The sequence below is a fragment of the Leopardus geoffroyi genome, chromosome C1, assembly GCF_018350155.1.
Source record: "Leopardus geoffroyi isolate Oge1 chromosome C1, O.geoffroyi_Oge1_pat1.0, whole genome shotgun sequence".
Taxonomy (NCBI): Eukaryota; Metazoa; Chordata; class Mammalia; order Carnivora; family Felidae; genus Leopardus; species Leopardus geoffroyi.
The window spans coordinates 2930026-2957977 of NC_059328.1; positions in this window are offsets into that span (position 1 = coordinate 2930026).

Sequence of the window (27952 nt, forward strand, 5' to 3'; positions counted from 1 at the left end):
TGAACTGGTCTCCAAAATGCCCCGCAGACCAGGTTAACTTTGTCCGCACTCGTGGGCTGGGCCGGTGGCCTCACAGTGCTTCCCCGGGGCCCGGTCTCCCTCTATAACATCTTAAAATGTGCTTGAAAAGCTAGCTTCTGCACCTCTCTCTTGGCATATGCGAAGGCAAAGCGATGCCAGGCGAGGAAAAAAAACCTTAGTGTTAAGTCTGTGTTATTTGGAATTACTCACCACGTGGGAAAGTCGGTGTTTTGGTTTGGGTTTTGGTTTTGTTGTTTTCCTCTGAAGCTGTGGCACGTATGGAGGACAACACAGAAACCCCCAGCCACTGGCATCTCCAGGCTCCTGGGGCTCACCCGCGTGGCCCTGGAGAGAGCACCTGTCTCCTTGCATCACCCTGCCCCCCTGTCTCATTACCTGCGGACTTGGAGGTGGCCCTGGGGACTTCCTGACTCAGGTGAGCACGGCTGGCTTGGTGTGAGCTTGAGGCCAGGGCTGTCCGCGCCCTGCAGGGCAGTGCAAGCTGCCCTCTGCTCTCTCACCCCTTGAGCTCCAGGGACCCTGAGAGGGAAGGAGGTGATGGCAGGGGCCTGTTCATTCACCCACAGCAGGAACCCGGGATTCCTGACGAGGACACAACTTGGTGTCCACACCGCATGCGTGACGGCTGCTCAGCCCCTGCCTCGGACCTCAGGATGCCAAAACACTTTCCAGAGCCCCGAGTGACGCTGAGCTTTCGAAGGAAGCTTAAAATAGCACCCCCACCCACCCACCAAACACAGCCCCTTGGGCACGTGCTCAGGGCGGGGCCGGGGCCTGCGCCCACACCTGCACGTTCCTCACCAGGAAGTCTAGCTCTGGGTTGACATCGGTCGAAACAAATCCACCTCGGGGAAGGCCACTGTTCCACGGTGGCTGAGGGAGTGTGCGTAGGGATTTTAGGTTTTAGGTGGTCACCGGGAAACGTGAAAGCATCATCTCTGTACGGGGGGGATAAGGAAGGAAAGGAAGCAGGCTTACAAAACTCAGCCCCACCCACGAGGAGGTCTGTAAAGCGAGACAGCACGGGCGTCTTCCGAGTCCAGCCCACGCACACGGGTGCAGGCGTCCTGAGTGTCCACATGCCGGGTGTGGCCAGGCTGTCCCTCCACACGCAGCCCTCGCTCCCCTCAGCCTCCTGGAGTTCAAGTTCACTCAAGGCCGCCTTGCATTGTTCGGCCAGAGTTCTGTCTGCTGGGTCCTCACGTTTGCTGTAGCTTTTTTTTTTTACCCCCCGCCCCCCACCCAAGAAAGGTGCTGAGAGGAAGGGCATTATGGTTTGGTAAGTTCCCCAGTTTTTGTCCACCTCCACCTCCTCCCTTGGCGACTCTGCAGTCCACAGTCGCGCCCCCCCCCCCCCCCGGCCCCGCAGCACTTGGACCACCGTCCGTCATCTGCCATTAACGCTTTCAGAACAGCTAGGCTGGGTGTTGGGCACTCTGCTGTCCAGTCAAGTCTGTCTCTCGGCTTAATTACTTCTGATCTCCGTGCACACGATGTCATCCTTATCTGGTTGAAAGAATGGGTGTAATTACTTTTGTTGACAAGCTCTGAATGCCAAGGGGGAGGGGCTCCTGGCTCAGCCGGGAAAGCGTCCTGGTGGTTCCCCACTGGGCTCGGCTTCCAGCGGCCTCCAGGTCTTACTACTCGGCCGCTGCTTGCTCACACGCGGCGTGGAAGCATAGGGACCCCCGGGGCACGTCGGAAGGCGGCTTGTGTCCACAGTGTCCTTCTTGCACGGGAGGGACAGGAGGGAGTCTGTGTTTTCTTCCACATGTTTCCGGTCCTTCTGCATCCCGACTCTGGGTGCACGTCTTGTGCGGCATTCGGCCAGCTCCTCTGGTCCTTCATGTACCATTTGCAACTTCGGAGCCTGGACTCATCAGCAAATCCCGCTGCCTCTGAACTGACCCCCAGGAATTGGGTCCTTACTCCTGTGACCTTGACGTCTTGGAACATTCTTCCATCTCACAGATCTGTTGCTGTTTTCTCAGCCACATTTTAGCATCAGGCAGAGTCTTCCTTACCGGCTTTGGTCTTGAGGAACGTTGTGCCGGGATGTCCACTCCCATTTGTCTTGTTATGAAATGCACACACCAGAGAATTGGCCCTTTTGCCTTGAAAGGTCTCTGTTTGACTCTTACTGCCCATGGAGTTCTTTTTTTTTTTTTTTTTTTTTTTTGCCTGTTTTCCCAGATGGTCCAGTATCATCAGCAGCTCAGGAAGCTGAGTTGACCTCAGTCTCTTGGGAGATAAGACAAGAAGCCAGGGCTGAGGTTCGGGGTCGGGACCTGCAGTGATATGACGGTCGGGCTGGGTCTTCCCATGCCTTCCGTACCCACCTTCCTTTGTCCATTATTGTGACATTGTCACCTTGTTTCATCAGGGAGGTCCCAGCATGAGTGAGTGTCCATGCTCTCCTGAACCATCTTCCCTCTTATTTCCACGGAGTCGCCCCTCACATCACAGCAGGGAAAGGCACTGGGCATCCTGAGTTCTGTCGACACTCCAGGGCCATTCTTGTTTCACGGCATGTGTCCCTTAAGAAGACACTACCCACAGATGCAGTTGGAAGAGAAGCCACTCTGTGGCTTGCCAGAACTCACTGTTCCTCTGCTCACGCAAAGGCTCTAACTTCTGTCATGTTGGCCACATGGTGACGAGCAAGGTGGACATGATCCTGCCTTCATGGGTTTTACTTTCCACTCTTGGAGGAGGCAGATAATTAACATAGAAGCAAAACATAATGATTTCCATAGAGGGGGGTGAGTGATAGGAAGAGAACGGGGCAGAGTGATAGCAGGGAGAGAGGAGGGGGCTGTTTGCATCTCCTGGGGACTGTGGCTTCCTTACCGAAGGCCTGATACAAGGGCTATCACTCCAGTGATGAACTTCCCTCTTCCTCCAGCGCTGCCTCTCTCCAGGACCCCTCCCCATGTGCATATGTATGTTCATTGCCAAGTCACAGCTAGGTCAACCACGTCTCAAGGAGGACAAAGGAATCCAAAGACCGAGGCGGCACAGCCCACAGAGCACTGGGGTCCCCAGGGAGAGTCATCCGTCCTGGTAAGAGAAAAGAAGGCAGCTGCCTTCTCCAAAGCTCACCCTCAATACTGATCACACTTAGCAGCATACTTCTTAAACAACATCTGCTTTTAAGTAAGCAGATACTCCAAAACACGCCATGATTCATGTAATTTTGGAATGGTTATTTTGGTGCAGTTTGTCAATTTGCTATGCCATACTGTTTTTTTGATCGTTTGTTTGTTTTCCAATGTAAATAGCACAGCCCACATAAATGAGCAAAACTCTCACCATCTGAGAGTTTTTGATTATTCTTCCTGACTCATTTTACGTAGATGTGCTTCCGGCTATGAAGACAAAGTTGCTTTTCGTCCCCTGCTCTGAGCCAAGATCTGTGTGTTAGTTGCACTCAGCATTATTCGTGGGGGTTGGGCGAGGTCTTAAATAGTTGTTTGACATTTTGAAATGTGCTGCCAGCCCTTCCTTCCCTCCAAAAACTGTGGAGCATGGCTGTGCACAGTTTTGCATTTCTGGGGTTAGAGTTTGCATTCAAAACTAAGGAATGGGTGAATAGAGGCGTAGGCAGAGAATCATCATTGTTTAGATCACCCCAGCCACCAAGCAAACAGAAATAATCTTCTTTTCGACCTCAAATGATTTGAGAAAGATCTCAACCAGCAAACACACTATCGCCAATTTCTGGAGTACAAGTCGGCCGCTGTGTGAGCGGGCAGTCTCCAGCTGGGGATTCAACTCTATCCAATCGCCCTTTCTGCCAAAGGGCCATTAGTAGTGCCTGCATTTTACCAGAGGAGCCGCCCCACCAGAACAGGGACAGCCAGTCTAAGACGTGTTTGTACCTCCTCCCTGCGCTCTGTTTCACTTTGTCTGGAGGGAGTGAAACACATAGGCTGCAGCAGACGAGAAAGCTGCACACAATGCACCGTGATCGTAGAAAGACCCATAGAACAGATGCTTGTCATGGGCTCGTTAAGGCAGTGGTGCATAGACAGTAGGGGTGTGGGGGTGAGGGGTTTCTCTCCATGGCTTTTCAGACACCATGCCAGTGACAGGTCTATACTCCACCCTTGTGAGTGCACAGCCCACGCCCAGTGGTAAAGGCAATTGAAGAGAATGGTCAACTTGGCTATACCATGTGTCTGGGTTGGAGCTGGAATGCTAGAATAAATGCTACTACTTCCCAGCAGCCCCGTTGCATTCCCAACTTGATGGATTCCTCGCTAAATGCTCCAAGAGTTACTGTACCTAGAATCAAGAGAAGAGTTTCGAATGAACCCATAAGTCTAAGTCATGCATAGAACAACCACAGCTTAAGAGACATGGTTTAAACTGGGCCAGCCTTATGCACATGGGACACATGGGTTTATGAGACCTTGGGGTGGGGTAGTTTAAACAGTCAGTGAGTAGTGAGGCGAGGGTCAGTGGATGCATAAAGGGGCATATCTCTTCTGTGTAGGGTAGAATCAGAACACACACGTACCATGAATAGTGTGAGTTAAATAGGTTAATACAATGAGCCACGAGAGTTGCTAAGACATCCCCTGGGGCTGAATTAACTCTTGCCGATATCTTGAATCTCACAGTAAAACACCTGCTGAGTAATGCGTGGTGGGAATGATGTGGAAGATCAGGTTTTAAGAAATTCTGTATGAACGTTAATTAGTTCTGTCCCAGGTGGTCTCTCCGTGAGACAGAATCCCCTAGAAACCCGGATTTTCACACATAACCCAACACCTAGATGTCTGCAACACCAAACAACAAATCCGCACCAGCGTCATTCTTATGTGGACGTTAACTCAGCTGATCACACTGGTTAGTTTTTGTTGGATTCTGAGATTGTGCCGTAAAATGCTTCCACGTTGATGCTTGTGGCTTTTGGGTTGGCAACTGTCAGTGCTAGTCCTGATGGATCTGGCAAGTTGTTGCTTCTGGGGAATCGGGGAGAATGTTAGCCACGGGAGAGGCAAGAACTCTTTGCAGTGCTAACATCTACTTTTTGACCCCATTGTGTACGGTGAAGACTCGTGGCCACTAAAAATCTAGGAAGGGGGACCCCTTGAGGACCCCTGGATAGTTACTTCAAATCATTATGCAGGAGCTGCAAAGGCAAACATGAGTGTACCAACCTCCTGGGCCACCATCCCATTTCCAAGAGAATCATTTACCCTTTCCTCTTGACTCATCACAAACCGAAAGGGCTAGTCTCAAAGCCATTGTAACACCCCAACCTCCATTTCCAAACTTTGGGGGATCAGCAGGAGTAGGAGAGAGGGGCTCTGCTGAAGTCGTAGGCTACTGAAATCCATGGAAGGGTGTGACAGCAAGCCCACAGCGCTGTTCTTGACCAGGCTTTCCACCGGAAGGCCCTTACCCCTCTACCTCCAAAGTCTGTTTTGGGCTGGGAGGTCCACCCTGAATTCTCTCTTTTATCCATATGGATTTATAATATCATAGTATATGAGTGCCTACAATTTAAAGTCAACACGAGTGCTTTTCTTGATGAGTTTCTAGCAGGAAAACATGAACTTACATGGAAGCCCTGGAGGGGAGGGAGCTAAGGTGCTCTGGGTATTATGCCACTTCTGAAAACAAGCACAACAGTCCTCCCAGCGAAGGACCTTAAAGACAGGGGTGGGCAGCTGGCTTTGCTAAGTCAGCTGTCACGAGAAATCACGAGTGCCACATTTGGGCACACACTCCTTGAACTGAACTGTCATGACCTACAGACCCATTAAAAAATATGGTTTTTGTTTGCTTTTCACTTGCATTTGGATTGCTTCCTCAGAAGCCAGAAGGGTGAAAGACCCTTAGCAAAGTTGGCCCTCAGTCAACTGACCATAAAGTTGACCCTTAAAGATGAATTCCCAGCCCAAGATGACACAGAACGGCTTGAGCTTCAGCGACCGTTTCAGAGACCCCCGTGTGTGCATTGCTCAGTGGGAAGACAGGACACCCCCATCCACGGCATCTGCTGCTTCCTGAAACACTCACCAGCAGTTGTGGTGAGAAGGACGTGTGGAAACTTGTGAAGTTTTGGAATGAAAAAGAAATTTGGGGGAAACATGTGACCAGCTTGGGGCTCCAGGTAATTGTTTTCTTAAAGACTAGAGTTTTGTTTTGTTTTGTTTTGTTTTCCCTTTGTTCTGGCAACCCCATTTGGATCCTTTCCTCCTCCCGCATTCCCTGGAGAAGCAAAATGGCGGGTGCTGGGGCCCAGAACTCGGTTACCCTTCAGTTAAAACCTACTCAAATGAAAAGCAGAACAGCAACAACAAAGCCTTCCCTGAGCTTTAATAACACTGTTGATTCAGTCTACTTAAATCGTGATTGAGGTATGGATCAGCAAGAGATTAAGGCTTTCAGTCTCTCTACACATGCTATTGATCAGGACTCTTCTTGAACTTGACTTAGACCCAGACAGTGTTAAACTGGACATTGGAGGAAGAAGCATGGATTCTCCTTTTAAATTATTTTCCCCTTTTTGTCCCCAAAAGGAATAAATGTTTACTGCAAAACATTTAGAAAATACCAATAACCCAACAGAAGGGAAATGTCTGAAACCCTTCAATTACTGTTTAGTTCAGTGGACACTGTCCATTCAATGCTAAACTGGTGGGGACAAGTTGCAGAGATCTCTGCATGGTTACGTGCTTAACAAGTCTGGCTTCTGTGTATGTTTTCTACAAAGGAAGTCCAACTAGCCTTTGAATGCCTCTTTGCCGGTTTCACTTGTCATTGGCTAATCTTATCATCGTTTGAGTGCCATTCTGAAGGGAAAAGGCGGTCAACCATTTCCATGCTTTGCGTTTGCTTTCACATCGTCAAGCCATTGGGCATACCTGGGCTTTTAGGGCGGGCTAAACAGAATCCCCAGGGAAACATCCAGATTATTGCCTGGATTTTTCACATGGGGCATCTTCGTGACAGCCACGTATCTGAGAAACGGAAGGATCCGTTTCCATTTTCCACATTCTCAGTACATTTGAATGACACTCGAATTCACCAGGCCTAGTTCTATACATTTAAGGATGGGCCCATCTCTCTCCTCCTCCCCAGCTCACCCATGGAACTGGAAAATTCACAGACCGTGAACCTGAACCACAACATGAGGAATTAAATGCTGATGGCCTCCGGGGCCTATTTCCACAGGTGTTAAGTTACATGTTGTAAAACTTTATCCGCCCCTCCCCCTTACTCATGTAAAGTAAAGCTGGGTTTATTTTGATTTTCCTAAATTATTTTCTGATACAATAAACTGTTACCTGTTTATTTATACTTTTACATGGAGCGCTTGTTAATTTTCAACCGCAAAACGAAAGCCTCTCTGTATAAGTGTTATACATACATCTACACCACAGCTGTCCTTATAGACATATTTATATGCCATCTTCTTGAAAGAGTTAAACTATTGTAGCTTACTGTTGTGTTTTTCCTTAAATGCATATCATAATCCTGTTAATAAACAGAAATGACACGCTCTATTTCAGTGGGGGAGGTGGGTGGGGGCTGGGTGTGATTTCCATACAGGTGAACTTTTATTCCAGACTTTTTTTAAGTTGTTTCTGTATTTCAAAGCTATGTATTTGGAAAAACATTGTACATGCAACACCTATATCAACTTTCCTGTGTATATTTACTACTCTGATGTTGCTATTAAAAAAAAACATAATATGAAAATACATAAGAAAAGAATTGCCATGAGTTGAGGCCATGACCTCAAAAGGACTCTTAAAAATATTATTTGTTTATTTATACATTTTTTAACAATACTATCTGAGACCTACTCTAAGAATATGAGCATTCATGTTTCCATACCTATCGTAGATCATAGATTGTAACATTTCCTCTCTGGATCTTCATTATTTTCAAGACAAAGTTTTCCTACTTCAGCCAGCAAGAAAACATTCCCACGTCTCCATGGGTGGGTCCTGGGGTTGGGTGTGACGTTGTGTGGACCAACTGACACTGTCCCACCACGTGCTTCAGAAGAGTATACATCCAGAAGAGCAGGTTGGGCTCTTGTTTGCACAGTCTGAGCCCAGCTCATGTCTGCAGAAACCCCTGCAGAGGAAACTACCTCCGAGGGAAAAGGTGAGCCAACAGCTTATGATTGTGTGCCTTCGCCGAGGCAAGAAATTCCAAAGGGCCTCCCTTATTGGAGCCGTTGGATACATGGAATGAAAAAAATACACAGAGAGCAAAAGACAGGTTCAGATTAGGCTATTTCTGGGGTGGTAAGGGCCTTGTTCTCAACCACAGTGCTGGCCCCCAGGGAACCTCTGGCAGTGTCTGGAGAGTCTGCTGAGGAAAAGCTCAGATACTGCTCACCACCTCACCATGCACAGGGCAGCGTCCCACAGAATCAGCCAGCACAGAATGTTGATAGGCCAAGGTTGAGAAACCCTGGTCTCCACCGTCAGGGGATGCTGGAAGGAGGTAAGGGCTTTGCTTATCTTCATGTAGATTGAAAGGTGAAGTCCTTGCCCCAGCTGCTCAGGTTTTTGAGTGCTTAGGCCAGCTGGCACTAGGGCTTAGTCTAAGAAAGCAAGGGCGATAAGGCAGCCTTCTCTGTAAAGCCACGCTGTTCAGGCCCAGTGTCTTCTACGCCTGCTGAGCACTTTGGGGCTTGTCTGATGTATCTTCACATATTTGGAATTAGTAAAACATACCACCAAATTCCTATGCATCATCAATCGCCCCGTTTAACGGATGGGGCAGATGAAGATACCATGAGGGCACCTAGCTTTGTGAACCGCCTCTAGCCCAGGGATGGGCGGGGGCAGTGCACTCAGGCCACTCCCATTCAACAACAATCTCATCCCCCCTGCAAAGAAAAGGGTCCATGGCATGATTACTCTGCTGCTAAGTGTTCTGGCTCTCTTTATTGGGTGAAGCCATTGCCAAGGCCAAGGACCGGCTCCAGAAAGAGAAGAGGTATGGATCCGGAGGACCAGTCAACATAAAAGAGCTGACATGCACATCAGTTCCCCAGCCAAAGGTCTGTAAGCGCTGGAGAAGGAAGGCCTAAGCCATCTTTTCTTAAAAGGAAAACGTTTAACGATAGACCAACGATTGAAAGCATCCTTGCAAGGAGGAGTGAGCATTCTTTCCTTCTAATTAGCTCAGGAAAGCAGGCGGTGCACTCTGTCTCCTCCCCGCACCCCAGAGCCACTGCAGAATCAATAGATAATTTATGTGTTGCCTTTTCCAGCACACAGGACCCACAGTAACACACATGCTCTCTTTCTGTCTTAGCTTGGGGTGGTGCCTTTGTCTGCTGCTCACATACACTGCCCCCCAGGAGCTTCTATTTGTTTCTGAGGCTGCGAGCTGGCCAATGGCCAAACTGGTCACGGGCTCCCCAGGGAAAACCTCCCCTGAATCAGTGAGGGGCTTAATGCCCTGAGACACATAGATGAATGGGATACATAACTGCCTTTAACAAGCAGAAAAAACAATACCGCTTTGGTCATTTAATTGATTTAAACAAATCAACAGCCTGGATACCATTAAAATAAACTCAATTTGCTCACCAGTGAGAGGAGGAAATTGGGACTCTAGTATCCATTTACTAGTGCATGGAGCTCTTGCTTTTGAACGGAAGCCAAGAAAATAAATATGGGGGCCCAAAATGGCCGAATAAATTCAGTAGAGTTGATGGTGACAGTTTTCCAAATATACAAACACGAGAGAAGCCTCTTGGTGCCTGGCAATGGCTAGAGAGGCTTTTCTCCAGCCACAGGGAAGAAGGGCTAGGCGGTCCAGGGATGTGGCGTGTTCCCCAGGATCTCTTTAGCAAGTATCTCCACCAACCGTTGGACAAAGAAGGCAGGAACACAGGTTTGCAGGGGGCTGGAAGGTCCCCACATTACTTCCCTCAAGAGAAAACCAGCTCAGGAGTTTAGCAGTCAAAGGTGCATGTCGGGTCTGCCCCCAAACCACCCACACGAATGACCCAGACTGAGAAAGACTGAATGATTCAAGATGTACTGCCCACCAGTCTACTGGGAGTCTGGTTTGCAGGGGATTTTTCGCCTCTAAAGAGAGACTTTTAGATAGGCTCTGGGCTTTACCCCTGGGCGTTAGCTTCAGAAGCAAGGGGTCTAAGAAAGCATGACAGGCTCCTTTAGGACAGTGTCCTCAACCAGGGCGGACATTGCTGCCCCCACAGCCCCCTGAGGAGACATCTGGGCTTGATGGTCATTGCAAGCCAGGGAGGAGTGTGCTGCCTGCATCGGACGTGTGAAGGCCAGAGATGCTGCTACGTCACACGCATAAGACAGCGTCCCCACAGCAAGGAACGATCAGGCCCCAGATGTTAACAGCGCCCACACTGAGAGGACCTGCTTTAGGGGATTTATAGTTCGCCTCCTTTCTGCAGAGGGTAATTTTAAATGGGCTGGATGTTGGCCATTCAAGACATCTGTCTGCCATGGTTGGCTCCCAGGACCGACCCACATAGAGTCTTCCCTAAAATAGCAACTTGGTCAGGGGGCAGTCGCGACATCCCAGGAAGGGACGTGTAGTCTCCATTTTCACTGTTTTGTTGTTGTTTGTTTGTTTGTTTGTTTGTTTAGTTTGGTTTTGCTTGTGGGGTTTGGGTTTGTAGCCTGGATTACTGGTTTGCTGTGGCTGCTGGAGCAAAGTACCACAATCTGGGTGGCCTAGAACAATAGGAAATTATGGTTCCACAGTTCTGGAGTCCAGATGTCCAAAATCAAGGTGTGGGGAGGACTGAGCTCCCTCAGAAGGTATAGGGGGAAGGATCTGTCCCGGGTTGTGTCCTGGCTTCTGGTAATTCCTTGGCTTGTGGCAGAAATCCAGTGTTCCCACAGTGTTCTCTCTGTGTGCACGTGTGTGTGTGTGTGTGTGTGTGTGTGTGAGAGAGAGAGAGAGAGAGAGGGAATCTGTGTGCAAATTTCCCCTTTTTATTAGGAGCCAGTCATTTAGGTTTAGAGCCCTACTCCACTCCAATATGATCTTCTCTTAACTTGCTTTAGCTGCAGGACCCCTATTTCTTTTTTTTTATGCTTATTTATTTTTTAGAGAGAGAGACAGAGACAGAGCATGAGTGGGGAGGGGCAGAGAGAGAGGGAGACACACAATCCGAAGCAGGCCCCATGCTCTGAGCTGTCAGCACGGAGCCCAAAATGAGGCTTGAACTCACGAACTGTGAGATTATGACCAGAGCCAAAGTCGAATGCTTGACCTACTGAGCTCCCACCCAGGCGCCCCTGCAGGACCCCTATTTCCAAATAAAGTCTCATTGTGAGCTACCGGAGGCTAGGACTGGACCCTGTGAATTCGGGTGGGACACAATTCAGCCCAGAACATTGGAGAGTCATAGGAAGATGCCATCCCTAGTCTGAAACCTGATCCCCCTTCCTTGTTCTGTATCTGCCCTAAGAAAGAGTGGGGGGCCGGTGAATGAATCCAGAAGGAGGTCCCAGCTCCTTCTCCTCCCCCTGTGATGCTAGGGGCTGGTCCAGGGAAGACAGGACCACTGGTGGCACCATATTCTCGTTCTGTGGCAGCTGGGTTTCCAAGTAGAAAGTTGGGCTCCTGAGGGATATGCAGTTTCCCTTTTAACGTTTATTTATTTTGGGGACAGAGAGAGACAGAGCATGAACGGGGGAGGGGCAGAGAGAGAGGGAGACACAGAATCGGAAACAGGCTCCAGGCTCTGAGCCATCAGCCCAGAGCCCGACGCGGGGCTCGAACTCACGGACCGCGAGATCGTGACCTGGCTGAAGTCGGACGCTTAACCGACTGCGCCACCCAGGCGCCCCGCAGTTTCCCTTTTAAAGTCACCGTCCCCAGAATAGTGTTTTTGTTTTGGTCTCAGGTTGCCACACAAAGGTGAAGCAGCTGCCGTGGTCGTATGCTGTCATAAAACTTAGAAAACAAGGTGCCTCTGAATACGTCATTCTGCACAGGGAGCAGCTGCCAGTGCAGAGACGTGCCTCCCTCACCCCCACCCGTGTTTGCATCTGTGATTATTTCCTCTCACTCTGTCCCCGATGTTCTGAGCTCCCCGTCCAGCTCCTGCACACTCCACCCTGCAGCATCGTGCCCCATTAGGATCTGCTGCACCAGTCAAGGGAAGAAGGCAAACACTTCTGGCAACTTTGCCCGTAATCCAGGGGGCTCGTGCCCACGTTTCTCCCCCGCTCACCTCTGGCAAGAGAGTCTGGGCATGGAAATAACCCGCTCCTCTCGGATCTGCCCAGACTCTGCTTGGCACTCCCTCTTCTCCACAGCTGTCTGTGCTTCCTAACTGTTAGGCTGTGAACTTGGCAGAAATGATGCCGCCACATCTCTGGCCTTTCAGGCTATGCTTCTCCAGGCTTCCAGGGTTTGGGGAGGGGGGTTGAAGGCACCAGAGCAGGAGGCAGGGGTGGGATGGTGCAGAGCGAGCCTGCACTTGAGCTGCCCTGGTTCTTGTTCCGAGGCTTCCTCACCTTCCCAGGAGGCTCCTGGAGCTCTCATTGGTGCTGGAGATGCTGAAGTCACTTTGCTCATTCTCTTTGGCTTGATAACACATCTTGGCAAGAACTAGCCATGTAGATATCTTGCTGGTGACAGTCACCCAGAGTGTGGTCTCTGAGAACACTTCCACACAAACAAGGACCTCTGGAACACTACAAGAGCATGAGTTTTTGGTATTGACACTAAATGAGCTACGGATACGGACTGGACCTCCCTAGAACCACAAACCACCTCCAACCGGTCTCATTAATACCAGCAGGCTTGGTGGAGCTTGTCATCACCGAAAGCAGCTGAGTCAGGAGAGCACCCGAGCATTATGAAAACGCCTCATCCTTGTTTTATAGAAGTCTTTGTTCTGTGTTGAGGTGGTTCAGTCTGTGACCCAGGTTGTCTTGCAACCTCCCTGGTCAGCAAGGAGCCCTGCAGGACCCCTGTCATGCTACATTGCTTTGGGTCATGGAGGGAAAAAATAAAGAAGTGTTATCGTGAGCTGAGCTCTGTTCTTCCCGCGAGACAGGAATCACACCACAGTCGCCCCAAGAATGAAGCAGACACCTGATTCCCTAAACCAGACCCCTGCCAGGCTCCCAGACCAGGCACTGTGCGTGAGTAATGGCTAGGGTGTGAACGTCCCTCAGCCCAGGTCCTTATATATGATAACATTATGCAGAAAAATAATGAGAACCATTGAAAGAGGCTGCTCACTTTGGGATTGAATTACCGCTTAAATCAAACTGACGGTGGGCAGGGGGCTTGTGGAATGAAATTAAGGAGGAGGCTGTATTTCAGCTGAGAAGCTGTGGGTCCTTTCCAGGAGAGTGGGGCTCCTCTAAATGAAAAACAACTCTGAGCTCCCGTTCCATTCTCTGTGATTTATCTGAGCCGAGGAGGCTTGTTTGAATGGCTCCAAGTGCTATTTTCAAAGAGCAAATGAACATCTCATTCTGGAATCAATGACACAGGAAACAGACTTGGAAGGATGTGGAGCTGGGGGAGAGCACAAGAAGCAGTGGGAGTTCATCTTCCAAGCAGAAGCCCCAGCTCAAGTCAGGCTGGAGGGGCACAAGGAGGGGAGGTCTATGCTCACGGTGGGTTGGAAGTGTGGCACCAGGGCTTGTCCTCTGGATGTCAACAGGCATAGACTTGTCTTCTGTGGTTGGGGAGCAGGGGTAGCGCATATGGCCAGGGTCCAAAGAGTGAGGCAGCCAAGGGAATATGAGAGAGACCGGCCCAACTCAGACCCAAGCTTTCCCAGCTGGGTCCCACTGGCCCACAGACCACCCCTGTGTTGGACACATCCTACCTGCCTCTTCCTGCCTGTCCAACCCAGGTGGCAGGTGTTTCACTTACAAATCAGAATTTTCCACTTGTTCTTCTGAAAAGGAGGTCAAAGATGATGTGTCGGTTTTGCTGATGAAGGGCTCTTTTTGACTCCTAGAGCCAAGCCTCTGCCAACCTGAAGGTGTGGCTCCCCAAACGAGCAGCATCTTTCAGGGGCTGGCATCCACCTTCTGTGTAATGTTATCACTTAGAACCAAGAAAGAACAACGCATGTCAGCGGAGCCACTTGCTGGGGGCAAGGAGAGAAAGAAAGAACTGCCCGGAGGCTGGAGGGCACGAAGGCCTCCAGGGAGACTGGAGCTTCCCCCTCATCCTTCATGGCGCCACCACAAGAGGGACAGAGCCCTTCCTGACCACAGCACCAAGCACACTTGTGCTTGCCTCATTTACCCCTTACAAACAACACAAGGAAGGAGACATTTGTGCTTGCCTCATTTACCCCTTACAAACAACACAAGGGAGGAGACATTAGTGCCACCCCAGCCTTACAGATGAGGAAACTGAGGCAGAGAGAGGTGAGTAACTCGTCCACGGTCACACAGGCTGTCCTGGGCCCAGTGGGCCTACTCTATTGCCTACATCCTCGCCACTCTGTTGAGCCACCTGCCAAGGAGGCCACTCCAGAATGTCACTTGATGGTGGTGGCTGAGTGGATCTGGTAAAGTCCTCCAGAAGAAAGGTCTTATTCTTCACCCAACATTCCTAGAGGACTGGCGGGTTCTTGCAAGGAGACTCAGTGACAGGTGAAAGAGGGAAACTGAGTCAGATGGAGTCGAAATGCAAACTCCAAGACAGCATGTACTTCACGTACAGGAGGTTTACAGACGAGTGGGCCTGGGAGACCTGAAGGTCCAATGGGAGTGAGGATGCTACACCCCACCTACTTGGCTCTTTCGGTCACCTGCCTGAGGTTTGCTAGTGAGACATTTGTTGCCCTCCAGGAGCCCAGGAGCTAGCAACCCATGGGAGAAGGAAGGAAAGAAGGGGCTGGGGGATCAGTTCTTCTCCTTTCTTCCCCCAGTGTGTCTCTGGAGAAGCCCCGTCTGACCAAGCACCTCCACTGTGTGTTTTGGGGAGGCTGCAGCCAGCACGGTAACTCACTGCCATCTTGACCTCATTCTCCCTTCCCCCCACCCAACTGTTGCACTTCTAGAATCCACTCCCTCCAATAAACCGTCAGCACAGGCTGCTTTCTGGAGAATCCGCAGGAAGACAAAGCTGGATCTCGGAGGGAAAGCGTGGCTTCCGTGTGCAGGGGCAGGTGGGGGAAGGCCTCCTAACTTGGCGACAACATTGGGGAGTTTGAAGGACACAAGTCTGCCACCAGAGGTTTGTCCGGGGTATAATTTCTACGTGGTTATAGAGGTAGGTCAGGGCCTTGAAGGACGGGTTCAGACATTCAGACTTCATTCTGAGGACCAGTGGGGAACACATTCACCTGTCACACACTGGGTCACCTGGACAAGGGGCTCACATTCAGACCAAATGGCTCTGGTTTTGGAAGGTGTCCCAGGTGAGCCAGGTGATGAGGAGCCTTTGGTGCTTTGAGCAAAGGGCTCACATGGACAGAGCAGAATCTGGGGAAAAGGATTTGGGCAGTGGTTTGGAGAGAAATGAGATCCAAGCCAGCAGTCAGAGGGGAGACACGGAAAGAGTCAGCCAGGGGGAAAGGCCACCTGAGGCAGAGCCATGGCCCAGGGGGAGCGCCCATGGGAGGAATGGCCATCTAGGGTGCTTGCCAGGAAGCTAGCTGTCTGTGCTGGAAATGTCCACACACGAGGCTGCTTCAGCACAGACCCCATAGGTGATGGGGTTGGATGGGGTGGAAGGGGTGGTCCTGGAGTAAACAGATACCGGGGACCCAGCAAGGCCCATTGTCCCAGACTGTCCCCATGGGGGCCCATTACCCCACCTGTCACCCACCATCTGCTGGTGCTCTGGTCTCTGCCAGTCAGGGGGTGGCCACAGAGAAAGAAGAGACACGTGCCAGTGAGTGACGAAGGGTCTTGGGTGTATTCAGGTGAACAGAGATGGGGGGCTGGAGCAGGGTGTGGGTGTTGCCTGCTGCTGAGGAAGGTGGGGGGGGTCACCAAGGCCCCATCAGTGGAGAGCCCCGTTCTCCCCACAGGCCATCCATTCTTCCTCAGAAATGCTTTGCCACCGCCCCTCTCTCCATCCCTCCTGTGTCACCCTGATCAAGCTGTGCCACCCTTCACCCATCCTTACTGGTCTGCCCACCGTCCTACCCCTTCTGTCCGTCACAAAGCTGGCCTTGATATTCTCTGCACAAAAATCTCCAGTGGCTCCAAATACCTTCACAGAGCCTCCAAACTCATTCATTTTCAGTCTTTGTGTTAGTCCTGGGAAACAGCTGGGTTTTCATTTCATCTACTCACCTGGGGAATGCGTACCCTTGAATTCACTTTTTGCCTCACAAAGAGCAGTCCTTTGGAGATCGACATCCAGGGGAAGTTATATTTTATTCAATAAAAGACAAAGCCTAATTATTTCAGAGGTATCTCCTACCTTCCCCTTGATGGTGGATTCTTTCCAGTTGCACCCAGATTCTCTGGATCCCCTCTCATTATGGTTAGGCCTGTGCTGTGCTCTGGGTGTCTTCTGTCATCTGCGCCCATCTAAGAGCCAACCAAGGGGAAACCCACCATCAAATTAAAAGGACTTCTTCCTTCCCCTTTTAGTAAGGTTTGGGCTCCAGTTGGTGATGGGTGTAAGAATATCAAATGTCATGCGAAGCATACGAATCAACCTGCCAGGCATTGGGAGGGCCTGCACCGGGGACCTGACAGGGGGAGCCCCCCGTCTGCACTCTTTCCTGGCTGTGTTCCAGAAGCACAGCATGTGCCTGCACCTGGGGTGCTGGGCTGAGCCAGAAAGAGAATGTGCCCAAACAGGACCTTACAATGTCAACTTCTGAAAATATGGTGGGGCAATGGCCAGATCAGGGTCATCTCTTTTACTGCCGTAGTCCTTCTGTTGGTATCTCATAAATCCCCCATTTACTCTTCAGACAAGGTGGGGCTATTCTTCCTGTTTCTGACACTTGGGTAAGATAACCCCACACAGGAGAATCAAATGAAGGGGTCTTCAAGGCCTGCTTGCTTTCTGCCAATGAGAAGCTTCCCTCATCCCTCAAGAGGTACCAGATTGGATGGGCTCATCCCTACCTTTCTAGCCTTTTCATCCTCCTTCCCTACTCATCCCATGCTTCAACTCCAAGGATCAAAGCATTGCTCCTCCAGTGTGCCTTACCTTTGGGTTCCATGCTTCAGCTCTTTGCTCAGCCTAAATTGTCCTTCTCCCAAGAAAAGTCCTTCAGACTCTCCAGGGTACAGCTCAATTCTCATTTGTTCTTCAGACTCTCATCTCCAGCTCCTTGCCATTCTAGCACACGCCTTGGCCTTCGGGGTTAGTCCATCTCTGCCCTGTGCTCCCAGAGCATTGGGCCGTGTGTACAACACAGTGTCTATCACTGACACAGCAGGACTCAAGGATATTTGAGCATGAATCTCGTGCACACCTAGACCAGAGTATTCCCTGACCCTGACCTGAACGGGCAGCACCAGATGAGGTCAGTGGTCTGGTTGCCAGCCGTTACATAACAAGCCACCCCACACCTAGTGATTTGCAGCAAAAACACTCATTTCATTTTTACCTCTGACTCATCTGGGCACTGACAAGGCTCAGCTGGGCAGTCGTCCCTCCAGGTCTCTCACCTGGTTGCAGTCAGATGGTGGCTGGACCTGAAATCCTCATTTGTGTGTCTGGAGCTGAGTTGGGGAGGCCTGAACTGCTGGGGCTCCTCAGGCATCTCTCTCTATCTCTGTGTGGTCCCCCTGTCAGCTTCAGTTCCCCTGTCCCTAAAGTGGTACTGATAATATGACCTATCTCGTGGCATTGTTGTAAAGTTCAAACGAGCAGGTAAACACTTGAGAAATACCAGCTGAATTAGTGATAATAGTTATCATTAGCAGGGAGATTTGAGGGCTGCAGGAAGTCTTTGGACACCTGATAGCTATTATTGGAATATAAGGCAACACTTGCCTGCACAGATTCAGAGGGAAGGCTGAGATCAACTGGTGCAAGCTACGAAGAGGAAGTTCTTGGTGCGTTTTGAAATAGCAAGATAGTCCAGAAATGGAGCAGGCTGCTATGACAAAGATTAACTTCCCAATTACAAGTGGGTTCAACACAGCCTATCTGCCTATTCTAGGAAGTAGCAAGGGGACACATATACCGAATAGAAGATTAACTAAGTTACTTGTAGGTCTTCTGTAGCCCTGACTTTCTACAACACCCTAAGTCTATTTTGGATCCCTTGGTGAGATCAAGAAACTGGGAATGGAAACTGCACTCTTGTTTCTTTATCGGGTCATTGGTTTCTTTAGCAAATATGTACTGAGTATCCTGCAGATGCCAGACCCTGCACCCAGCACTGATGGTAAGATGGTGATTGTAGCAACACCATGAATACCTGGGGAACATGGGCACCATCTAGGATCTGAAGGAGGATGTAGACAAGTATGGAACTGAGTAAGAAGAGAAATGCTCCACAGGGAAGGAAACCCAGAGAGAGGCCACCAAACCTCATCTGTGGAAGAGGAGAGAAGGGAAGACTTTCTGAAAGGAGGCATATTAATTTGAGAACTGAAGGATGAGTCTATGTGGGGAAACAAAGTACAGCTGGTGGGGGATGGTGAAGAAGAGTGGGCCAAGAAGAGGGAATGGTATGTGGGAAAACTAGAGAACATGGCCGAGGGGATTAATATGACCCTTCAAGTGCCCAGGGCACAGAATATGGAGGGGACTGGACATATTTGAAGAGACCTGCTGGTCAATGCAAGGTATTCTTTGCCTTGGCATATGTGCTATCACCCACCCTACCCCCATTTAGAGAGCTGTTACTGGGTGGATGAAGGACTATCCTAGTAAGGATGAAGCAGAAACAGAGAGAATAGAGTAGACTTAAAAGATCTTTGAAGAATTGGCATGGCTTGAAACCAGAATTTATTTTAAGAGATGGACAATTATGGTAATGTTTAAAGATGACCAAGATTTTGAGCTGAGCAGACAAGAGGGAACCAGCAGAAGAGTAGACAGGAAGGGAAGGATAAGGAGTTCATTTGGAACATGTGACTCAGAGATAATGGCAGGGCAGGACATGTCTTCTAGGTAATTAGAGATGAGAAGCCAGACATTTAGTGAAAGGCTGGGCTGGACTTATTGACTCAAGAGTCAGCAGAAAATTCCATCTCTGCTCCCACCAATCCAAAGCAAATGACACCAGACCTTACCAAACAACTAGCAAACTGGATGGAAAGCATGAAACATTGGAGAACTGGCAGTATAGGGCTGTGATGTGTGAAAGAAGGAACAAATGAGGAGGTTGTTTTCTCCCCACAGGTGCTTTGGCATAGAGAGGGAAAGTAAGCACTGAGGTGAGGAGGGAGAAGCTGAAAGTCGAAGGAGCTCAGTAATTGAGAGAAGGCAGTTGTGTTGAAACAAAGGGCTCAAGAAATCTGCCTAGAAGTTCAGGAGTCCATCGCCAAATGTGAAGCAGCATAGGGTGAAATTCTGTAAGGTTCTTAAGGAACTACCAAGACACTGCAAAGCAAACGTTTCCTGAAATTCACACAGGATTCCTGGAATCCTGAGTTCTGACTGGCCAAAGTGGAGTTGCTTAACATCTGTGACAGTCTGGAGAGACTCCAGAGTTATATCACACTAGTACAGCTGAATTGTCACAGATTAAGGCTACTCCAGACTTGTCCTGTAAGAAATTAAAAATAAATCCCAGAAGGATCACATTTGTCCACAAGTAGCCTAACTGCAGCCAGAACAGAACTCAGTGTATTCTAAAGGGTCACAAAATGCAGACATCCAACAATGTAATAGTCAAGATGTCTAGCATCCAAAAGAAAATTACTACATATGTGCATAATATTACTACATATCCTGCAAAAGCAGGATAAAATGACCAATTACACAGAGAAAAATGTATGTAATAGAAACAGATCCAGAGGCCACAAAAATGATGGCATTATCAACCAGTCTTTCAAGGGAGTAATTATACATATGCAGAAGGGTATAACAGGGAAACAGGAAAATAATGAGAAAATATAAGATATAAAGAAGTCGCAAATATAACTTCTAGAGCTGAAAAAGAAAATATTTCAAATAAAAAAAATTCCCTGGATCAGTTTCGCAACAGATTAAATGCTTAAGAAGAAAGAATCAATGAACTCGAAGATACAGAAGTAGAAATTATCCCACTGAAACACAGAAAAGAAAAAGGGCCAAAAAATATTGTAAAATTTTTAGCGACCTGGAGGACAGAAACCCAGTGGTGCAATATATGTATGTTTGGGGTCCTGGAAGGGGGGGAAATGTTGGAAAAAGATTTTTTTTTTCAATTTTTGTTTAATGTTTATTTATTTCTGAGACAGAGACACAGAGCAAGAGTGGGGGAGGGGCAGAGAGAGAGAGAGGGAGACCCAGAATCCATAGCAGGCTCCAGGCTGCAAGCTGTCAGTACAGAGCCCAAAGCGGGGCTCGAACTCATGAGCTGTAAGATCATGACTGGAGCCAAAGTGAGACGCTTAACTGACTGAGCCATCCAGGTGACCCTGGAAAAATATTTGAAGAAATAATGGCTGAAATTTTCCTAATATGATAAAACTACAGCCCACACATTTAAGCAGCTGAACAGATCCTAACAGAACAAACATAAAGAAAACCGCACAAAGGCATGTTGTCACCAAGTTCCTGAAAACCAGTGGCAGAGAAAAATCTTAAAAATATTCAGAGTAAAGGAAAAATAAATCCTACACAGGGACAAAGTGAAGATGCCAAGACTTGACGTCTCATCAAAAACCGTGCAAGACAGAAGACGCGGAAATGACATCTTTAACAGAGGACATGAACACTTTTAGAGACAACAAACCCAAGAGAATTTGTGCCCAGTAGGTTTGTATTAGAAACGGTGGAGGTTTTCAGGATGAAAGAACATGATAACAGGGAGACTCTGATCTGCACCAGAAATAATAAATATGTGGGTAAATTTAAAATAAGCCCTCCTCTTCCCGCTTTTTAAAACGATAATTTACTGTCTCAGTTGGAAAAACAAACTATAGCGTGCCGTGGAGTTTAAACAAATAGAAAGGCAAGACAAGCTACAGACTAACATCTTCTGTTAACATACATGCAAAAATCTTTCATTTCAAGAAATCAAATGTAGGCATATGTAAACAGGATGATACTGCCTGGTGCTCATCCCAGGAAAATGAGGTCAGCTTAGTGTTCAACAACTCAATAGATATTTCATCACATTGGTAGGGAAAAAAAAAACATACAATCCTTTCAGTGGATACGTTAAAAGCTTTTGAGAAAATTTGCCACTCATAATGTTAAAAATTCTTAGCAGAGTATGTAAGCGATGAATTACGCGAATCCACTCCCAAAACCTAGAGCACACCGTATACGCTGTGTGTTAGCCAACTTGACAATGAATTATATTAAAAAAAATTCTTAGAGGGGCACCTGTGTGTCTCAGTCGGTTGAGCGTCCGACTTCGGCTCAGGTCATGATTTCGCGGTCCACGAGTTTGAGCCCTGCGTCGGGGTCTGTGCTGATGGCTCAGAGCCTGAAGCCTGCTCTGGATTCTGTGTCTCCCTCTCTTTTTGACCCTCCCCCGCTCATGCTCTGTCTCTCTCTGTCTCAAAAATAAATAAACGTTAAAAAAGAGTTCTCAGCCAACTAGAAATAGAAGGAAACGTTCACAACTGATACGGGCCTTCCCAACCAACCAAAGTTTATTGTTAAAATTACATTTAATGGTGAAAGCCTGAACATTTACGGGAACTTGGCAAACACGTCCATTGTCACTAGTCCTACTCACTGTTTAACTGGTAGCCCTAGCCAGTAGGATAATACATGGGGAGATAATTAAAGGCAAACAAACTGGACAAAAGAGTTAAACTGTCTTTATGTACAGAAGACACGATCAGGCATGTAGAGTATCCTAAGGGAGCTGGAAAAGCGTTGCTGGAACAAATAACCAAATCTGGCAAGTGCTCTGAAAACAAAATTAATATTGAAAATCTGTTTGGTCCTATAGCGTAACAACAAACAAATGGAAAAAATAATTCTAAAAATTACATCACAAAAGTGAAATATTTAAGGATATATACTTATTCACTACAGTTATATGTACCTAGTATATCATAATATATAAATATAAGTACACTGTATATTATGTATATATTATATATGCTTTATATATTATATAAATATTTGGGAATATATGTATGTTTGCATATGTATATGCAAGAACTGTACATTGAAAAAAACTACCAAATATTGATAAAAGAAATGCAAACCTACATAAACGGAGCGGAATATCTGTTCGAAGACTGAAAGACTCCACAGTAACGTTAATTCTTCCCCAATTGATCTATAGAATCAATATAATTCCAGTCAAAATTCAAGGAGACTTTTTTTGTTTTGAAATTGGCAAACCGATTCAAAACTTTACCTGGAAATTTTGAAAAACCTAGAAGAGGCAAAATGATTTTGGGAAAAGAAAATGCAACGGTGTCTTAGTCTGTTGGGGCCACTGTAACAAAAACTCATAAATTGCGTGGCTTAAACAACAGAAATGCATTGCTCACGGTTCTTGGGACTGGGAAGTTCAAGCTCACATGGTGGGGACGGGTGGCAGCAGGGACTGGGGAGGTGGGGAGGAGAGAGAGCTCTCTGGTGCAGGACCATAACCTACTATCCTAGTGGCCCCACCTTCATGACCCCGTCTAAACCTAATTACCTGCCAAAAGCCACATCCCTAAATACCCTCATCACGTTAGGGGTTAGGGCTCCAACACGAATGTGGCGACGGGACACAAACGTGGATCCACGGCAAATGCAAAGTGAAAGCCTTACCACTTCTTGATTTTAGTACTTCCTATAAAACCACAGTACATCGAGACAATGTGGTACAGCCATATGGACAGACATATAAATCAATGGAACAGGATAGAGATTCGAGAAATAGAATCACACTTATATAGTCAATTAAATTCCAATAAAGTTGTCAAGATAATTTAGTAGACCAATGGTAGTCTTTTCAAAAATGGTCCTCCAGCAACCGAGCACCCATGTGCAAAAAAACCTTAGCTTTCGTTCTTACCTTACACCATATTCAAAAATTAATAGGAAGTGGACCACAGAATTAAATATAACAGCTAAGAGTATAAACTTTTAGAATAAAATAGAGGATAAATATTCATAATCTTGAGGTAGGCAGAGCTTTCCTAGGGCACAGAGGAGCAAAGCAGAAAAGCAATTATAAATAGGGCTTCATTCAATATTAAAAACTTCTGCTTTTCAAAAAAAAACACTATTAAAATTGAATTAAGTCACAAACAGGGATAAAACATCTACAATATATATTGGAAAGAACCCACTAAACAGAGACAACTGATTTCTTAAAAACGGACAAGGTGCTCGAGCAAAGTCTTAGCGCTCAGCCTCCTTGTCAGAAAATGCAAATGAACACCGGTGAAAAGGGGCGCAACTTGATAGCTCTGGGATGGCTACATTCGTTGTGAAGAGGACAAGTGTTGTGCGTGTGTGCGGCACCTGGGATGTTCAGGTGGTACCCAAGCACGTCGGAGAAGAGTTTGACAGCTTCTCGGGAAGGTCAACATAGACTTTCCCTCAATCCCAGCAAGGCACTCCTAGGCAATTATCCAAGGAAGGCGGAAGCATGTCCACACAGACTTCTTCACACACGTTGATAGCGGCTTTACGTGCGATCGTCCCAGCTGGAAAAGACCCAGATGCCTACCAACAGGCGACTGGGCTGTGACACTTTGGGATCTCCACGAAAGGATGCCCGGTGCTGTTAAGGATCTACGTGCTGATAGACGGTGTGGACGAGCAAAACAAGGGAGACTAGACAGGGAGCACACACTACGATGAGTGCATGCATGTGAAATTCTAGAACAGCCACCTGTGAGCACAGAGAGGATCAGAGTTTGCCTGGCACCAGGGGCTGGGAGGGGGCGGTTTTACCGCAAGGTGGCCCCAGGCAACTTTTTGCAGGACTCGGATAGTCTCTCTCTCTCTTTTTGGTAGTGGCATACACATTTGTCCAAACTCATCAAAGTCTACACTTAAAATGAGTGCTTTTTCTTGTATGTAAATTAACCTTAACGACATTGATTTTCCAACATGTACAGGACGTTCCATGGACAAGTAGCTGGGTGTCAGAGGCCACCAAACCAGCCCACTGCAGCCCATGGGGCACCTGGAGCGGGGTTACAGTTCTGGTGTCTTAGCGCCAGCAGAAGACTCGCCACGGCTTCCGAGCCGCGTGAAGCCAGGACGTACAGGTCTTCACGCAGTGGCTAAGCGTCACATCGTTTCCTGTAGCGCAGATGAAGGGTTTTATGCAGGGACTGACCTATGGAGACTTGGTTTTCACGCTCACATGTGGCACTCACGTGGATAGTAAATTGTAAGAGGCCGTACAGGAGACCTGGGTCTAAAGCCAAACATGAAAACGCACAGAAAATGAGAAGTAGGTGGCCTTGGAAATTGATTTGCTGAGGGGTGAGAGGCGATACTTAAGTAAATGTACAGGTAAAATTTTTTTAAAGGGACATAGCCCAGGAGCACCTGGGTGGCTCAGTCAGTTAAGCGTCTGACTTTGGCTCAGGTCATGATCTTGCAGTTTGTCAGTTCGAGCCCTGCGACCGGCTCTGTGTTGATGGCTCAGAGTCTGGAGCCTGCTTTGGATTCTGTGTCTCCCTCTCTCTCGGTGTCCCTCCCTTGCTCACGTTGGCTCAGGTCATGATCTCGCGGTTCATGAGTTTGAGCCCCACATCAGGCTCTGTGCTGACAGCTTGGAACCTTGGAGCCTGCTTGGGATTCGGTGTCTCCCTCTCTGCCCCTCCCCTGCTTGTGTGCGTGCGCGCGTGCGCTCTCTCTCTCTCTCTCTCTCTCTCTCTCAATCTCTCAAAAATAAATAAACATTAAAAAATCTTTAAGAAAGGTTGATAGCCCATAAAAAAAGTCTTGGACAGTTTACAAAGGAGGATCTACAAACGCCCAATAAATATAAGAAAAAGGGCGCAATACCATTAATCATCACAGAAATGTGAAAAGGAATCCCGGAGCATAACCCTTTTGCACTTACGTGTTTGGCAACAATTCGACATTATCTACTCTTTGTTGAGGATGCAGAGCGGAAGAAACACACATTAATTGTTCCAGCTACTTTGCAACCTGGTGAGCGCGTTACCTACTGAAATTGAACACACACCTTCTCCATGACCTTCTGATTTCACACTCCCAGGCATCCAGCCTCCTCCGGGGTAAACGCACCTGGTCATGTGTATGAGATTGTCCGTAGCAACACTGAATACAATAGCCCCAAACTGGAAACAAGCCAGACTTCCATCAGCAGTAGAGTAGATACACGAAGGGTGGTATATTCTTACAATGAAATACTTAAGCAGCAATAAAGATGAACAAAGTACATCGATGATACGCATGGATGAATCTCACAAATGTAATGTTGAGTGAAAGAAACCAGACAGGGGATACACACGGCATGATTCAGTGTATACTGCGGTCCCTCCTTCCTCAGCAGCAGCAAAGCTAAGGTGTGGTGATCGGGGATGCACATTTGGGTGGCTACACCGTAGCGGCAGCAGCAACAGCAAAAGCAAGAAATAGTCATCCTAAAAGTCAAGGGAAGGGAAGGGACTCTGTGGAAGGGACTCGAGGTCCTCCTGGGCCGTGTTTTGATTTGGGAGATGGTTACGTGGATGCATGCTTTACCAGTACTTATTAATCTGAGCCGTGATGTTTTATACAGCCTTTTAAGATGTATATTACATTTCACAACGTAAAATTTTTAAAAGGTCAGCAGAATATGGGACGGTCACTGAAAATTGAAGATGCGCAGGGCCACCATGCACTGCTGCACAGGTTGTGCACTGCACAACACCAGTGGGAGCCACTCACAGAGACAGCAAGATCCCCAAAGGGAGTCAAGAGAGGAGGACTGAGCGCCTGGTCTGAGGTCTCCATAGATGCTTCAGGGGAGAAGAATGAGAAGCTGGGAGTGATGAGGGTGCCTGGAGCAGGCTGAGGGCAAATCGCAAGCTAGCACGACCCCCCCTCCCCACCAGGTGGGATATGTGTGACATTCCTCAGGCTCTCCCAGCCACCCGAGGACAAAGGAGAGGACAGAAACCCAATGGTAGCTGATAGAGATCACAGGCCTGCAGGACATGAGTCTCCATCAGTTTACAAATATCTCAGCAAATTCCAAGAAAAAGGCAATCTTGCCAATAGCCTGATCTCCAGAAACCTGTAGGCTCAGTTCCCTGGAGCCCCAACATCACCTTCCCCTCCATGGTGACGTGGGAACAGAGGCGAGAAGGAAGTGGCAGGTGACATTAAATTTCCTTATGACCTGCAGCCCATTGGCAGATCCTTGAGGCAAATCCAGAGCAGAACGTTTCTCCAGGAGCCCCCACCGTCCTAATGTCAGTGTCTCACCAGAGGGAAAACAGCCTCAGCTTGAGGACAGCAAGGCCTCGGGTATCTTAGGAGTCCTGGTTAGCACATCACTGTCCCTCTGGACTTAGAATATAATCAGCCACTCTTCCCAATCCCAGGGCAGCTCTTCCTGCCCAGGGGTCCTGTCCCCGTGCTTTAATAAAATCACCTTTTTGCACCAAAGATGTCTTCAAGAATTCTTTCTTGGCCGTCAGCTCCGGACCCCACAAACCCCACCATCACCCCAAAACTTCATCAGCAGGAGACACCAAGCCCCTCAAGTAGCCCCTCCTCTGGGTGGCTCCCTCCTGAGTGGGTGCTGCCTCCTGTCCATCCCTCCACCCAAAATGCACCCCAGAGACCTCAGGCGGCTGAATCACAGCTGCAGGGGTCAGAGTCCCCAGCTCCCCTAGGGAGGAAGCGAGTGAGGGGAGTAGAAAAGCACCAAAGGAGTGACTGCATCCCATCCTGGGAATGGGGACTTACTCTCCCTGGCCAGTCAGTGTCCTCCTACGTTCACTCCTTTTATGGGGGAGCAAACCCAGGCCCTGACAAGGGAGGTCACCTTCCTCAGGCTGGAGGGGTTGGCTGTCAGGCGGTGCCCCCAGGAGGCTGCCCATTTCTTATTCTAATTCAGTGGGTTAACTTGGGTTAAGGATTCCAGATGGGGAGAAATGCATATTTGCATAATAATAGTGTCTTTAGGGAAGAAACATCAGCTCCTGGGGAAAGTCAGTGAAGCAGCCTTTTTGCTCCAGGACTTTGTGAATTGAGAAAAGTCAGGGCCCCGCCCCACAGGAGGTGGTGTAGGCCCAGAATTGTGCGCCTACTTTAAGGCGAGGTGGGGGGGGGGGAGTCGCAGATGCCCTCTCCCCCCACCAAGCCATCACAGGCCCAGGCTGACACCTGTCAGGGCCAGCGTTCCTCCTCGTGTCCCTGTGGAGGGGGGTGTGGAGGAGGAGAGAGACCGACAGACAGACAGAGGAGAGGACAAATTCTCTTCTGTGATTCATTAATAATGATACCAAGTAACAGCCCCCGTTTACTGAGCGCTGCCCGTGGGTCAGAGCTCCAAGACCAGGAGGAACAACTCACTTACAATCAGGGGTTCACACTAGAAACCTCCCAGCGTTCCCCGTGGCCGTCCAGGGCTGTCGGACCCCAGAGCAGAGACCGTGGCGCGAGATGCCCCGCGGCCACAGTGCCTCTGGTCCACGCGGGCTGGAAGCCGGCTGGCTTATCATGAAAGCCAAGCGAGGAGCACAGAAACTCTAACGACAACAAAACCCACCCGTCATTAGCCGTTTTCCAAACCTAATGATTGTAATTAAGGCAGAGAGGAATGTCTGGGATGTTTTAAGCGGCATTCAACATATCATTTTGAAAAATGGAGAGCAGGATTCTGAAGCGGCAGTCAGCAGCCCCAATAAGGTGTCGCAATCCCTTCCGT